Source organism: Ambystoma mexicanum, chromosome 6p, assembly GCF_040938575.1.
Source record: "Ambystoma mexicanum isolate Mex_15411 chromosome 6p, UKY_AmexF1_1, whole genome shotgun sequence".
Lineage (NCBI taxonomy): Eukaryota > Metazoa > Chordata > Amphibia > Caudata > Ambystomatidae > Ambystoma > Ambystoma mexicanum.
Genome location: NC_090935.1, coordinates 785,819,637 through 785,825,636, shown reverse-complemented (window position 1 = coordinate 785,825,636; position 6,000 = coordinate 785,819,637).

Genomic DNA, 6,000 nt, shown 5'->3' with positions numbered 1-6,000 from the left:
TTGTCAGACCGTATGACCTCACATATAACCCATCTTGGAAAAACCTCCCTGACCAGAAACGTAGGCACTCTGAGGGCATCAGCGTGGAAACAGGGCACAGCCTCTATCCATCTGGAGAATGGGCAGACAACCATTATCATGTAGCGGTAACCGTGGCAAACTTGAATCATGTCCACGTAGTCCACGTACAGATGCAGAAATGGGCCTATGGGTCTTGGTATGGCCCTCTCACAACTCAAGTACGCTGCTGGCAGGTCAAGCAGTTGCTAATAAAATCAGCTACATGTTCATTCAAATTCGGAAAAAAACACATTATTCAAATGTGTGTAGAAATGACCTCCTTCCCTGCGTGTGTTGGATAATGCAATTGTGCTAATGCTGTATGGCATGACCACTTTCCCTGTGTTGCTCTGTCACCATAAGGCATCTGTTGGAGACATGGTGATCCTCTCTTTATCTATAGCTACTTTTCCTCCTGTGGTGCAGCTCCCTGCAGTTCCATAATCTGTGTCTCTGGAAGTGCATTGTAACCCTCCCTCATCACCATGATCCTTACTCCACCCTGAGCCTTTGGTCTCTCCTCCAGCTCTCACAGTTTCCCTAAACACACTGCACACTTTGCCTCATCATCTGCTGCTTTGTTCCCTCTTGAGATAGGGATTTCCCCTTTCCTGTGGGCCTGGCACTTCTCTAGTGCTACTTGTTTTGGATATGTGATCACATCAATTATTATGCCCAATAAAGGCACATGTTGCACTGGGGTCCCATCTGCTTCCTGAACCCTCTCCTTAGCCAATGCACCAGTCCTAAGTGTACTGTCGACATCATGTATACTGAATCAGAATAAATTGTCACATACTTATCTACGCCATGTTCTAGTGCTAGTATAAGAGCCACTAATTCTGTTGCCTGTGCTAAGTAATGGGATGGTAGTCATGCACTTACAACCACCTCACTTGTTCAGTCCTCTTTCAGTCTCACCACTGCAGCCCCAGTACACCTGATCCCATCAGTTTGATCAATTGTCGACGAACCATCAACTTAGAGCAAGTCTCCCCATTCAAGTGCATCTTCCTCCACTTTACATGTCTCACTGAACATCTCTATTTTCTTTGTGCAGTTGTATGCATAGTCCCCTACCTTGAGAACGTCTGCCAGAAATAGTGCTGGGTTTCCAGTCTTGCACCTTAAAATCTTCAGTCCTATAGTTGATACTGTCACCTCATACCCTGGTGCTCTATGTGTGGTCAGTGTGCTCCTTGGCTTATGCAGTATCACAAAGAGGGTGAGCTCCACGTAAAGAGTGGTGGTGCACCCCATTGTCACTGTTGATGATTTCTCCACCACAAAGGCTGCAGCTGCCAATGATTGTTCACACGGATAATGTCCTCTCATCACTGGGTCAAGTTGTCCACTGTAATAAGCAATTGGCTTATGGCCCATGCTTGTCTTCTGTGTCAATACCGCCTTCATCACTACATCGTATTCTGTGTGAACAAGAAAAACTCCTTATTGTGGTCTGGGGCCCTAACACTGGAGCTGTACTTATGGCTTCCTTAATTTATCAAAGGCCTCAGTCATGTCTGTGGTCCATGTCAGTGTCTTTGTTCCTTTTTGTGTTTCTTTAATTCTTTCAGTGTACCCAATCATGGCATTGTTTATGTGCTGTAGCTAAATGCCCATGCTCTGCAATAAGTGCACAACCCCAGGAACTGTGGCATTTCCCTTACTGTCTTGGTCTGGGGTGTGTTGCTTATTGTCTCTTCTCTCTTTGGAGCAATATGTCGGCCATCCTTAGATATCACATGTTCAATGTAAAGTACCTCCTTCTGACAGTACTGTAATTTGGCCTTGTCGACCTTGTACCCCTTCTCAGCTAACATTGTCAGCATGTGTGCTGAGTTGTTTCTGCACTGCTCTTCTGTCTCGCTGCAAATCAAAATATCATCCACATAATGCAAAATTGTGCTATCTGTCTGTATGTTACTGAGATCCATCTGTATCACTCTGTTAAAGATGGGTGGTGACTCGCAGTACCCCTGTGGCAAAGAAGTATTTTTCCACTTCTGGTTTTGGTACATAAAGCTTGTTAGATCTTGTGTGTCTGGGTGCAGTGGCACTGAAAGTTAGCTTCTTCTAGAATGCCACACACAACTGTTTCTGGGGTTGGTGCTACAGGATACTCTGCTCATACAATGTGGTTAAAATGTCTTAAATCCTGAATAAAATACCATGACCCACTGTTGGCCTTGCGCACGAGGTACACTTTTGTGTTGCATGGAGATTCTGATGGTACCAGAATGCCTCATTCAATGAGGGCATTGATTGTCTCTTAAATGCCGTTGTCTGCCTCCTTGGTGAGTGGATACTGTTTTACTCTTGGCAAAATTGCTCTTGGTTTCAGTTTAATATTCACTCCCCCTATGCTCTTTATGTACCCCATGTCATAAGGACTTGTGGTCCATAAAATGTCTGGTGGCTTGGCCACGTCCTCCTCCCAGAATGAGGGTGGCACTTCCAGCGCCATCACAATTCTCTGTGGCACCTCTCTGTAATGAATCTGTAACCAAAATGTTACACTCATTTTGAACACTGTCTCCAATTCCAATCTCTCTTCCTTGGACAGCTCCTCATTTGTCACTGTGGTTAGCCTGCACCCTTCTGTAACTGCAATTATTGCTTACCGTGTCCTTCCTGTATCATTCATTGCATGTACTGCAATCCATTCCTCCCTTGCCAAAACTGCCTCGATCTCTGTGGACACTATCGTTTCTTCTGGCTCATCCAATGGTGTCTCTGACCTGAACAGATATTTGTTTGGTATTCGCACACTTTCACTGCAATGCCTGGCAGCCATGCTATGGCAATGTAAGTCCTATATTTAAACATCTTGTAATCCAATGGCACCCCCCTCTGTACCGTACATCCACAGTATGCTTGGACGATCTGTTTTACATTTAACATGTGTATGTCTGGTGTTGAGCACACTATGAGTTTGTCTGTGAATGAAATGGTCATGTTTAGTCTGCTCATGATGTCTCGTCCAAATATATTTACAGGTGTCTATCGAGAGTAAAGTAAAGGTAGTGACAAGTCGTGACCTCCTATAGATAGCGAGATTTTATCAGTAAAAGGAACCACTTCTCGAGCCCCAGCGAATCCTTGAGTGTTCATGTCATCGCCTGACAACTTAAATGTTCCTTCCCTAATACATGACCTATTTGCCCCCAATGTCAACAAGAAAGGAAATCGTTTTGTCACCTATCGCCACCCCTATGCGAGGTTCCTCCTTGTCCACATGTTCTGGTGTGTCATCGTCCTGTATCTGTACTGTTGTGCTATTCCCTCTAATTTGTGGTGCTTGCAAATACTGCAGTGTTGGTGCTGCCATGTGTGGTGCTTGCACCTGCACCTGTGGCTGCTCTTGTGCATCTGGTTGTGCTTGTGTTTGTGCCTGTGGCATCTGCTGATATGTGCCTTGCATCTGCCCTTGTGGCTATTGATCCTGTAGATAATAATCCCCTTGTCTCCCTTGATATGGCTGCTGGCCCTGCTCTCCCCAATTCTGTTGCGTCCCTCTAAATTGGAATACTCTTGAAATGTGTCCTAGCTGCCTGCAGTGTGGTGATTCCCTCCCCTATCCTGGAAAACCCCCTGAAAACTCCCCTGGCTTCTGCTGTGTCTGCTGCCCATACCATCGAAAACCTCCTGAAAATCCCCCTTGGTTATGATGCATATGTGGCCCGAAGCCACTTGATAAGCCTCTCCATCCTCAGAATCCCTGCTGTGGACTGCTCCGCCCCATGTACCCACCTCCCATGTGCGGTGCAAATTGTTGTGGTTGTTGATAATGCTGCAGTGCTTGTGGGGTGGGGCTGGTTATAACCACCGCTTTCATTGCATACTTTGATAGCTTCCGCTGTACTAGTTAGACCTCATCTGTCTTCCTATCTTCTGCCTTTTTCTTAACCTTCTCCTGCCACAATCTACAATGGTGCACTATTGTGAGCTGTATTTTTGGCCAACCCTTCGCTTCCATCCCAACCAATTTCTTCAAACTCTTCTGTGCTGGCTCTGGTAGACCCTGCACTAAAATATGTCAAAATATAGCTATGGGTTTGTCCCAAGGCTCTCAAGTTTCAGAGGCACCAAAGCTCTTGAATTTCTTGAATATACTGCACAGGATCTTGATCTTCCCTCATTTTGCGTAACGTAATCACCCCAATGACTGACATGTTTGGGTATTGTGTTTGTAATGCTTGCCCTACTGCTGCCCTGCAGTTTGCGAATGGTGGCCCGCCCTGATCTGTGTTCTGTGTCGTCACCGCTGGGAACTCCACCCTTTTCCATATTTCATCAGCTGCGTCCCCTAGTATCGATACAAATAGTCCCTTTGCATCACCCATTGCTAGCCTATGAGCAGCTGCCATCTTCTCCATCTCATCGATCCATTTCCCTGCTCCCGCACTATGGGGTGAAATAGCCCTGGATGCCATAATTAAAGACCAGAATCAGTTATGAGGGCTCCCCATAAATGAAAGGCCTGCCCTGAACTAATGTGGAACATAAGGCCTATAACATCAAAGCCAAAAAGGAGAGAAAGTGGGCCTAACATCTGAAGATACTAAAACACACATGGACATCTGCACTGATTTTTCCACGAAACAGAAGTCCACAGAACACTCTGTAGAGGAGGAGCCAACTACCCCCACCTCAACCACCTCACCCATATTGTCTATATGTTGGGAGCCCGAATGTGAAAACCGTGCAGTACCAGTGGGTATACCGATACCTAGGAGGATCCTGGAGGCAAGGTTCCCATTGAGAAAACCATACCTGCATACAAGAAAATATGATGGCCATTTGAATGAAATTCCCAGAAGAAGCAGAGCAAATGAATGGCAAAGATGAATGGTGACAACACACAGAGCTGAGCTGACGTGCCTAGAAAGGATGCAGAGACCAGAGAATGCAGATATTCTATACGGCATCAAGAAAGAATCAAAGATAAGTGACATCTTGGGATCAAGGTGAAGAAACGTATGCTACAGAACTGATAGTCATCAAGTAATTTTACACCTGTACAGATGCAAAAGAAACACAAGCAGACTAAGTAATCCCGAGGCTAGCTTTATAGTGAATAGATTGCGGCATGCGCCAATATATATACATATATGCATAAAGAGTAAAGGCTGGATGTTTCCACTACCTGTTATAGAAGTGCTGGACTCTAGAAAGAAGGCCTCATTTCTAGTGTGTCGCAGTAAGAAAACAAATGAATTACCAAGTAAATCTCGTAAAGGCGAGGCTGTATGAGCCATGAAGCCAAGCCAAAAAACCAAGGTCTTATCAGGCTGGAGTGAACTGATATTCAAAATCGTGTGAAAGAACAGCCCCTGGTCAGAAAGCATGAACAAAACAAGGAAGACGACAGAGGTCTATTAAAATATAGTATTTTAAAAACAGTGAAAGCTCAATTACATGGTCTTCAGTCACGTGGAAGGATGAAGTTGGACAAACAAGATGCTCACGCCTACGCATGAGGGCAGAGCGTGCCTTCACTCCCCTGAATTCTCCACAGTACAGAACAAACTCAAGGCCGAGCTGCAAAGCCTAATTGACTAAGCAGACCACTGAGGTGATGAAGGATTGATATGCTAATTGGTGGGAAGCTATGGTAAAGGCAAGCTCACCAGCACCTGAAAGGCCGGCCTGCGTGCTGTTAGACATAGATTGAAAAGTTCTGATGGAGGTTAGCGTGCCAACCAATTGTAGGGAACCACGTAATTAAGGGTCCTATAGTTTGTGTAGCCAATGGGACATTGTGTATTTAGTGACGTTCATAAGTGGTCATTTTAGAGGGAGGGCTTAGTTGCCACAGCTAATGATAAGTAACCAATCACATATTCATACTTTTTAGGTTATTATGGATCGTCCAAGAGCCTATCACAGTTACTCGTAGGTTTTTGTAGTTTGCCACATCGGATGTCGTTGGTAGTA